General features: G+C 41.0%; 1 protein-coding gene and 1 long non-coding RNA gene across 3 annotated transcripts in view; one reads left to right on the forward strand and one right to left on the reverse strand.

Annotated features, from left to right (window-relative positions):
* PPP1CB (protein phosphatase 1 catalytic subunit beta) overlaps nucleotides 1-10,847 on the reverse strand; it is a 55,163-nt gene that overhangs the window by 31,274 nt on the left and 13,042 nt on the right. The window contains exons 1-2 of one of the 2 annotated variants that reach the window (XM_017744833.1): nucleotides 3,953-3,958; nucleotides 2,877-2,880 (exon numbers count right to left, since the gene is read on the reverse strand). The exons of the other annotated variant lie outside the window; for it this stretch is intronic. The gene's annotated coding sequence lies outside the window, so the exon portion shown is untranslated. Of the gene's footprint in view, nucleotides 1-2,876; nucleotides 2,881-3,952; nucleotides 3,959-10,847 lie in introns of those variants that run through there. 2 annotated transcript variants of the gene reach the window in all.
* The window catches only part of LOC108449226, an 18,002-nt gene continuing 13,698 nt past the window's right edge, over nucleotides 6,544-10,847 (forward strand). The window contains exons 1-2 of the long non-coding RNA XR_001865351.1: nucleotides 6,544-6,634; nucleotides 10,398-10,523. This is a non-coding gene — a long non-coding RNA (uncharacterized LOC108449226). The remainder of the gene's footprint in view (nucleotides 6,635-10,397; nucleotides 10,524-10,847) is intronic.

Below are 10,847 nucleotides of genomic sequence, written 5' to 3' on the forward strand. Positions count from 1 at the left end.
GGGCGGGCCGCAGGAAAGCGAGTGCCGGGAGCCTCCGCGTCACCCGAGGGTCACCCCTGCGCCTGCTGGCACCGCACCTGTGAGATCTCGCCGTTTATTAAAGATTAAAAAAAAATCTGTCATAACTGGAATGACGAGTCGTGCTCTTTAGAGTGCTCTTCTAATGCAGTTGCCAGAGAAAACTCCGTGGGTCCTGTTTCACTGCGGCTGGACCTGCTAAGAGTACTTTTTTGGTGATTTCTGGAAGTTGTTTTTTTTTTTTTTGAGATGAGCTCTCTGAAGACATGTTTACATACTTCTGTCAACAGATGCTTGCCTTGGATGGACAGAGAAGTGCTTTAAAATGTAGGTGGTGAAAGCCCACTGTGAACTCGGAGAGCAGATAAATACATGTATGTTGACAAAGTAACAAAGTGCAGATGTTCTAGAAAAAACAGACCTCTCCTTTATATGCCTAAATATAGACGTTGATGTAGAAACTTATCTCTGTGAGCTTGAACTTGAATTTTTCCATCAGTCCGTCTAAGCCAGCAAAGTCCTGCCACCTTATATAATGTCGAAACCCAGTTTTTTATCTCTTGATTAGAAGAAAATGAGTATGAGCAAAACAAAAGCAATTAGGACAAGGTGGGGCCATGATTAGGTATCAGATGATGCTAGGTGTCCAGACAGTCAGGTGAAAGAACACTCTTTTGAAATGCCTACACAGGTGGGCAGGATATATGGAAATATAACTTCAACTCACCTGCTAAAAGCACATACAGCTATCCTTTCTTGTTTTTCAAATTCTGCTAGTGGTAGTGGAAATCTAAATAAAAAGATCCTAAAATGTTTTTGTTTCATTTTTCATTAAACTAGGAAAAATAATTATTCCACTTTTTAAAAGTTCATCCTTATCCCAACTACTTTATTGCTGCCAAAACTAATAGATCTGCAGTCCCTCTTGAGCTTTTAGGAATTGTCCCAGTTTTGTTTCACACAACCGAACTGCCCTGAAGGTTATTTTAAGCCATCAAAACATCAGGTTCAGACATAATAATACATTATCGCAGAACATTCTGCATTGACAATTAAACGGGGATATGAAATTATCTTTCACTGTGGCATAAAAATATAATTAATACATCTTCCCAAGTGCCACAGAACGATACACTTTCAGGTACACTGAGCAAAACCTAATCCCCTAACAACTGTTTTTACTAGGCATGTCAGCATGTTCCAGAAACAATTCAGCAGCGTATCATAACAACAAAATAATTTAATAAGCAGAGGTGCTATGAAAAAGAACTAGCTGCAAAAAATAGCTCGCTTCTTTCCATGTAGATTCTATGCCAGTGCCTTGTTTTATTGGGAACGTGGCTGGGTGACAGTTACTGCCCAGCTGTACCTGGGTTGTCAAGAGGGTGGAAGGTCACCTCACTGTGCTGCATAAGCCTGTAAAGTTTGCACCCCCCTTCCTTTGTAGCTTGAGCAGGGACACAAATGTGTGTGTTTCTCCCTCAGTGGGTTAAAACTTGACGTGTCCCATTGGCATAATCCAAGTACAGTAAACAGAATTAAAAGATCAGAGAATGAGGCTCATTGTCTTCTGCCATACAGAAAGAAATAGTTAATGTGGAATGAATGCATTTTCTTTGGTCAAGGGTAGATGGTCAGTAATTTTTGGCATTGTACTATGCACAGATACAGGCCAAAGACAGCTAACTGGTGATTCAAGTACAAGGGGGAACTGGACTGATGCTTTGTCAAAATCTCATTAATAATGCTCACCTTTCTAACTTGTCTTACAGTTATTTTGAAAATTCCTCTCATGTCCACCAAGATGGCTTTGCTCCTAACCTTCCCCTACTTGGTCTCAGTAAATACCCTAAATACCCCATTGTGTCAACTTCCCTCTCCTTATCCACATGCTGTTTCAAGGTCCTTTGATTTGTACTGCTCTTCTGTTCAGTCTGTCAGATCAGAAATTTCCAAAGAAAAATGGCAAAACAACTATGTGTTAGCAAATGTCATTCCCTAAACTGTGACTGTGTAGACCTGAGTTCTCACTTAGGCTACTGCGAATTTGAGAGTTGCTTCCCCAGCTACAGAGCACTGACTCAGCATCTCTGCTGTTACCTACTCTTTCCTGGTAACCTTATGTTGGTTCAGACAGAACTTTTGCTACTCTCTGCATTTTAAACTTAGTGCACTACATACACTTTTATGTTATTTACGATGTCATTGTAACTTTCAAAAACCATTGCCCTCCTAGGTGTGTCATCAGTTACCTGGGTAGACAGTACATGGTAGTATTTTACAGCATTATCCCATCACTACTGCTCGTTTCTAATGTACTTTATCACGTTGGCAAACTGTAACTCAGGGCTAACTGCAGCTCTTATGTGGATGGGAGGGAGAGGCCAGTAGGAGCCATGTGGTTAGTTTTCCTGTGTGTAATTAGGAGCATATCCTCCCTGAGTGGCAACAGCTAAACCACTGCTGCCTCCTCAGCGCCCTTTTCCAGCTTCTTGCTTGAAACAGAAATTAGTGATCCAAATCTCCAAATCGACAGTGTATTTTCTTAGGAGAGTTTGTTTACAAATATTTATAGATCCTGTCTCTTTAGTCAGAAACGGCAAGAAACTGTATCAAGGTAATCTCAAAATAAACAAAATCTGCAGATAAATTATCCCTGTTTTGCCCAAAAAGTGTAGATTAAGAGATAGAAGAAGAAAAACTAACAGATCCCACCATGCAGTACTTTATGACCCTCTTTTGTTTCTCAGTATTTGCACTAAAACTGGGTAAATAGCTGGTTTTGGTTATAATCTTTTAAGATGTACAAATAAAATAATCATTCTTCTACACTGAGCTAAAACCAAGACTTTGTCAACCTTCCTGAGAAATTAAGGAGGAGAGTCCCAAAGTAGCCAGTGGATTGCATTTGGAGGCAAGGATGTGAAGAACTCTTCTCTGAACTGCTACATCCATACTGGTTCTCTTGGTATCCCTGCTTGGAACTGCAACACTTGGTATAATAATTAAATACCCAATGGCCCAGGGACTCAAGTCTGGGTCTGTGTCCAGTGAATGCCCCGTAGTGCTGTTCTGTCTCTCTTGATATAGCTTTTGTTTGAAACACATCATGAGGTCTTTGATTGATACACAAACGCTTTGGCAATAGGATTTTTTTGAAGAACAAGATTGTTTTGTAGATTAATACTGACCCTTGATTCCTGTGAATGTAGTTATGCCATCATTGCTTTCTATGCATATTTAAAGGCAGGGCAGGGCAGGTCTAGATGTTCCCGGGAAACAAATTGTTTATGTCAAGAACCAATGCTGAAACAGTTTTAAAAATTAGAATAGCTATACTAAGACCTATATTGAAATCTTGTTTTTTAAAAAAGAGCACCCCCCCTGCCCTATTCTGACAGCTCCCGGGTGGGTTAGAGAGTCTGGAAGGCAGGAGAGAGCCTCCTGGGAGCTGCATGCAAAATAAGGACAAGGTGAGGCATAACCATGGGTATGTATCAACAGGTTACTTCATATCTCTGTGTCACACTTAAAAGTGTGAGAAGGGTTGTTTTATTTTATTTTCTTTAAATTATGTTTATTAGCATGTGATACAATTTCAATTCCCCTGACAGCCTGTCCTACTGCCCACAAACTGTGAGAAATACACAACACTTACTGAGGCGTTACTCCCCAAGTGAGGAAGGGGGACGGACTTCTGAAGCAAAACAAGGAAAATAATTTGGGCCTGCAAGATCTGCAGTTTGCAGAATGTCAATCAAGCTTACTATTACTCTGCTTTGGAGAGAAAAAAATCTTCTGTTACTGTTTCCCAGGAAGAAACAGCTGCAAGAACTGAAAGTGTCTGCATCTATTTTCCTCGGCAAACATGGGAATATTTAGTTTCAGCAAAACCAGATGGTTTACGCCCTGTGAGTATGCTGGCATTTGACACCAGCAGCCAGTTTCACAAAGTGCATGCAGAGAGCTAGAAAGAACTCCTTTAAACTCTGGGACCTGACACAAGAAATGAAAGCTCTGAAGGCAGAAAAAACAGATTGACAAAACCTATATCCAGGGATCTCCAAGTGCTCTCTAAATATCAATAATCAGACTATGAAGTGATTAAATTTTGACACACATTTCTCACAGAGGGTTACACTTAAAATGAGAAGGTAAATAAGTTCCTCCAGGTTATGTGGTGAGTCACAGTCTGGTCTCCTGCATGCTCTGACTGTCCACGTCTCTTCTTGTTAATGTGTCTCCAGTGTGCTGTGTCCTCAGCCATATTCCCATGACACAGTTTTTAAATGTGAAACCATTACAGTTAATAGCACAGGGACAGGATTGCAGTGTATGCAGCATAGATCACCGTAGCTGGGGCATCTGAGTGCTCTGTGGGCAATTTATAATGTGCTAAGAGATTTATGAGCAGCCCTCAAACCTCTTGCTAGTGGCAGTTGCAGTGGGTGTTAAGTGACTGAAGATTCTTAATTATTTGATGATTTTTATTGATTTGTGTTGTTATTGCTTAACATGACTGTAGTAACAAGGCATCTATCAATCTGAAAGTGTTTTCCAGCCAGTGAATTATTCAAGTGTGTGATTCTTAGAGGTAAACTGTTCTGTTGGACTGCTGGGAGGCTGATTTGCTCAAGAGTACTCACACCTTGCAGGGCAAGCCTACGGGAGCTTTGGACATCACAGTCACTGATGGATGCAGCACAAGTTCCTGAGCCAAACCCGCCCCTGCTGACTAACTCCCTGTTGTCTGCTGCATGTAAAAGCAGCCTTGGGAAGGATTGCTTTTTACCTGCAATTTCAGGGGGAACCTTCCCACAAAAGCATTTTCTGGACAACTTTGTGAAATATGTATTTACTGTGAATCACTAGGTATTGCTTCTTCTTAGACCTACAGCCATAAGCCCTAAAGGGATTCTAGTCCTGGATCAGGAGACAGCAAAGGCCTGCACTATCTCCTTCAGTTTCCTGAAGAAGAGTTGTGCAGTGCTCCAGTTTATCCCATCGTCTGCATGATGGAGGGTGTGCCACCGAGCACACCTGTCCTGCAGTTGAGGCAATGCTATAATTTAATATACTTCATGATCAGCATTTTGAGAGTTTGAATTTGCTATTTCTCCATTATGTAATTACATAATAATAATAATTTAACTAACATAATGTACGTGGCATTTTGCTGTTGCTTCTTATGTAAATTAGAGATATTTAGCAATATGTTGCAAAATGGATATGTGTATTTCAGACTGAGATCTAAGAGGTTACTTTGATTCAGAATGAAATAAAAAGAAGCTGTTGGAAAGACCTATTTTATAAAGAAATAACTATTTAATTATAACTCTTCATCCCATGGCTTACTCACTAACATAGAAACTGCAGAGCTTCAAAGAGTTTAAATTTTTAAAAAAAGACCAAACAAAACCCGTCTGTACTTCTGTCTTTTTAAAGAAATTCAGATACTTAAATGTAGGTTCAGAAACTGAAATTATATACAAATGGGGAATTTGAGGTTGAATTTTGAAAAAGCAGTGTGAACAACTAACTAAACATTAAGGAAATAGCTAATCTTTAGGTAGGAAAGAACACTTATTTTAGTCGTTAATCTGCTCATAAGAAGCAGAGACACTCTATATTTAAAGTACACTCCAGAAGAACTAAAAAGAAATTTAAAGTAAAATTTAGATATCAAAATATATCAGACAGCTTGACTTCTACCCAATTGTAACAAACACTTCTCATTCCTATTAAATTATGCAGCATTTTTATTATCTATTAAGTAACCTAATTTAACCCTGTTGTTCCAAAAATAGTTCACTTGCATACAGTATGGCTCAGAAGAACAGGAGATGGGGAGACCACAGCAGTGAGTCACACTGACAGGTTTAGGCCTTGAGTCAGCAAAACCTGGTCTTACTCTCAAAGCCTGGATGGGCTTGATTCAGAGGAGGCCATAGCTGTCATTTGTGTTTGGGGGTTGTACACCATGGTCTCCCAAAAGCGTGTCCCAGGTCTGCAGACACACACATGGCCGTGGTGGCCACACTGTGCTTTCCCTGGTGGCAGCACTGGCTGCAGGTGGTCATTCCAAGCTCCTGCTCTCCCTCCCCACTGTGATTTGCCACCCTTGCCACCGTGCTGATGTGTCTGTGGGATTGCACTGAAAGTCAGGTGCCTGCAGTGATCCAGATGAATAACAACTCCCTCTGGCTCTCTGGAAAGCAGTAGCTTTAACCCATGTTGCTCTGGGTGATCTGGTGTATAGCACACCTCCCAAAGACACATGTCTCAGCCCGGCTGAAGACTGGAGACTGTGGTATGAGGCTGAAACTGGCAGTGGCTGCTGGTGGAGGGGGCTGGCTGAGCTGTCCCCCAGAGCGATGGTGTGGGGTGGCTGTACCATCAGTGGGCTAGCAGGGAGGCTACAGCCCCCAGCTGCGGCTCTCACATCCTACTGAGTCATCCCATGACTCCAGATAAGCCATGTGCCTTATCGTGCCTCAGCCTGCCACCTGCAAATCAGTGATAACAAAATTTAAATAATTCAGAAGAATGTAGCAAGGCTTAGTGGAGGTTTGTAATACGTTTTGGACTCGTTACATACAGTAGAGTGGAATTTAAGGTATTGCTGTTACGGAGTGTGTTGCTAGTAGTGCTGTCTTCCTTTAATAATCCCTGCAAACTCCCTGTCTTCCTACTTTCATTACCAGTGCTTGGCTTTGGTGTCATTGTGTTGCTTGGACACCTTCTAATTTAAATTTCATGTTTTGATTTCTGGGTGATAACTTCAAACACCAATTTTCTTCTGCTACGCTATGCAGCCTTTTGCTCATTTTAATGAAACCTAGCAACCATAATGTAAATTGGAAATAACTACAGCCCATTAGACTATTGAAATCCCTGAAGATTTGAATTATTCACTATTAACAGAACTTGTATAATTATAGGTTAAGATATCACTTAGGCATTTAGCATACATCAGCTCCACTGTTAATTTTTAGCTCTTGATCTGTATTAGTAACCTCAGCTTGCTAAATTAAAGGATATGCCTCCAATTAGCCTAAATTTAACATTCAAGAACACATCTCTGGTGGGATGATGCTTATAAGTTTAGAATATCCAGGCAATTTCAACTGATCTACTAAGTCTCTATCACAAGTGGAAGAGAAAACATTTTCTTGCAAACACTTCTGTGACTTTCACAGGGGTAAAAGAAAAAAGGACAGAGCTGCATTTTGTGTAAAGTCCAAAGCCAGAAGTGTGACAAGCATTGCAGCCCTCTGCCCCTGTAGGGATCCCAAAAAAAGTTTGTACCTGGGACAGAGGCAGTTGTGTCATTGAATGAGGCCTCAGAAACCAAAACACTTAGTCTGAGGCAACAGGAAAGCATTGAGATACATAGAGAGAGAGAAAAAAAGAGAGAGCAGTGACACTTAGCAAAAAACCCCAAGCCAAACCAAACTAACACTGTAAACAACAAACCAGCAAAAAGCTATTACTTTTCCCCAAGAACTTTGGCTGTGTTTAACACCGCAGGGCTGGGTAGGACACTTCTGTTTGTGCACTGTAGATGTTAGCTGTGTACTGCAGTGCAGGCAGTTGTGGCACCTGTGCGAGGTGTGGTCCTCGCAGAGTTTGGTGCTCTGTAAACAACACTCTGCACAAGCTGAGTTTCAGAGCTAAGCAGTGCAAGTCCCTCATTCAAAGCTGAGCTTCTTCTTTGGGATTGTCCCCAAGAATCACAAAAATTAATTACTTTCTTGAGCAACTTTTTTCCAATTAAATGACCAGAAAAGTTAGTGTGACAGAGTTAAAATCTCATGTACTCATCCTTTAAAATAAAAGCACTTTCTGATCAGAGTAAACTGTAATTGGCTGGGATCTTAATAACAGGCTTTCAGCCACCACTGGGTAGTTTTAACTCCTTCCTGAGAGTCAGAAACACGCTGCAGTACTTTGATAAGACTCAACATTTGTCTTTTTTCTTCCAAGGGCAGTGAGATAGTGAGATGACTTTCTCTTTGCTAGTGTATAAATTAACTCTTCCACCAGGAAGGAAAGATTCCTGGTAACCATCTGTGTATTTTTCTTACCATTTGGTACCTGCTTTAGATGATTAGCTTGCACTACATAGTCCTAGGTAATCACACTTTCACTTCTGGAAAGCCCTTTTAAAATATGTAGCTAGAAAATGGTTTAGGCTTCAAAGCAAATGATGAGTCTGTTCACACATGCTGGTCAGAAGTTGGAATAGAATCTTAAAGCTTTTGTCTTGGCCAACACTGAGAAAAAATAGTTTTTGACAGTGTCCTCTCTTATATCCATAAATTCAATAAAATAAAATTCAGTAAACATGCGTGATCTTGGTAATGAGGCGAAATGCCAGGCACTTGGTAGCTGTATAATTGTGTCATAAGTATAATTCAAAAAATGGTTGCTAATATTGATGAGTGTCTCCATAGGAAAGCTCTGGATGATAAGAAATCCTCTTCCTGGGAAATCTGCTTATAAACTTATAATGGCAACCATTACAGAGAAGGGAAAAAGCACTAAACTGGAAAATGCTATTAAGAATGTAATAGAACCCAAATTATTCAAAGCTTAGTCATTACATTCATTCAGCTAAACTTGTTGCAAAGTGTGGATTTTATTGGCAACAATTGAAATCAAAAGATTATACTACCAATACCTAACTTTAGTGTGCCCAGAGCAAATGAAAAAGAAAAAAGAACATTTTCAGCTCACAGCACAATGAGGATTTTTCCAGGGTTTGTTTTTTTCACTTAGGAAATTGGACCATGTTATATAAAACCTCTTGTCATGTTAAGCAGTCACTGTAGTATGTACATCTTTTTAATTAGACTTCCAAAATTATGGGGGTGCCTCACTCCTTAGACAGTTCCTTCTGGCCATGCCAAATTCCAAAATCTTAATGCCTGTAGTTGTCCTACCAGCCTCCAAATGAAGGCTTTGGTTGGTGAATCTCAGATTTGTGACATCCCCCACGTGCTTGCAGTCATTTCAGAACATCCAGGGGTGGTCCAGCACAGGCAGTACTGATACTCCAACTCCTTTGTTTCATGAGGCTCCTTGAACTCATCATTCCTTTGGCTGTATTGCTTGTCCCTGATGCCAGGATTATTTGTGTCCTGCGTCAAGTAGATGCCATCTAATATAAAATCCATTAACAGCTCTGAGAGCAAGGACCGAAGCTGAGGTGCCTGACTAATTCAAGGCAGCTCACTGATGAGCACGTGGGATTTTTCATCACCCTTTGGAGGCTGCTTATTCTACTCTGTGGTTGCTGGGAATGCCTGTATGCCTGACTTGAGTGCTTTGAATCACCCTACATGGACAGGGACTGACTTCTCAGCCCTTGCAATGTCTCAGTAGAGCTGCCTTAGCAGTCTGGCCTCCTCCTCTGCCTCTCCTTGTGTGGGTTTATGCCTGAACCCTTGCAGATTCCTCTTTAAAACTGTCAAATGTTTAAGGAGTTTGGATTTCTCTCATCTACTCTGGAATTTTGCCTTTAATTACTTAGAACAAAGACTTTTCCCATTCTAATTAAACACCTCTTGCCTCAAGTGCCGACTATCCGTGCCTTTGCACGATCATTTACTTTCAAGATTTTGAAAGTATTTTTCACTTGCATGCTCCAGATGGCTTGTCAGTGACAACATTCATGCATTTAGTTCTTTTCTCTCATTAAGCCTGTGGATTTTCAAAATATTTCTGGAATGCAATCTTACAGTTTTCTCTCTCTCTTATTTTTTTTTCTTTTGCCCTTTTCAACCCAAATGCAAGAAGAAGTACAAAATAGGTGTTTTCATGTCTGAGTTGATGTTGATTCTTTTTGGATAGGGGAAGAGTGGAAAGGGTACAGGCAGAACTTATTTAAATTAGTGATGTCAACAGTCAGAAGTACAACAGGCAGGTAGAGTACTGCTCAGTTGCTGTAACTCTTTAAATTTGACCTCCTGCCTAGCCTTCCTGGGCACACCTGCTCTGTGAATTGGAAGAATGAGCCAAGCTATCAACAACCCGAGCTGGTAAGGCTTCCTCACAGAGCATCACACAGACGCAGTGTAGCCACAGCAGCCCATCCACAGACAAGGAAACAGTCTCCTGCAGCTGGGTAAGGCAGCCAGAGCCAGCAGCTGTATGGGGCGAGGGAGAACCTGCTCCGTGCAGGACGCAGCCTGCCTGGTGTCCCATAACATCTTCTCTTAAATCCCTTTTGTCCCAGCTGCACCCATGCACCGATTAGTGAGGAAGTTAGAGCTGGCATGAGTTATGCAGGAGAGAGTGAAAAGTCATATAAATGTGCAAGTAAGTAGGAGTAGGACAGGCAGGACTAATTTTTCGCATGTTTTTGTACTTCCCAGGGTGTTGCTTGTCTCATCACACCACTCTCTGCTGGTGGGGGAATCCCATTAATGCAGTCCTTCTCTAAAGGATCAGGCCTGATCCTCCCTCCACAAGGCTGGCATCCTTGTGCTGACTTGAACTGGGTGAGAGTCAGACCCACCGTGTGGCTGGGGAAGGGGAGGTTTCGGAAAACAAATTATACATTGTTAAGTGGTCAGAAGACACGCTGGTTTAAATAAGCACTTAGCTCGCATTTATGCTTGAAAGTTTTGTCATGCTGGTAGAGTTCTGCCAGTAAACTCCTCCTACATAATTAGAGGCTTTTTGCCTATAAGATGCATTCCAGTCTGGCAAGTGATATAAGCCATAACATCAAAACCACCACTTTTTTTTTTTTTTTTTTTTTTTACATTTTTTTCTTTTTTTTTTTTTTGGTGTTTTTTTTTTTGTTTAAGGGTTTTTTTTTA

This window comes from Corvus brachyrhynchos, unplaced genomic scaffold, assembly GCF_000691975.1.
Source record: "Corvus brachyrhynchos isolate BGI_N302 unplaced genomic scaffold, ASM69197v1 scaffold258, whole genome shotgun sequence".
NCBI lineage: Eukaryota > Metazoa > Chordata > Aves > Passeriformes > Corvidae > Corvus > Corvus brachyrhynchos.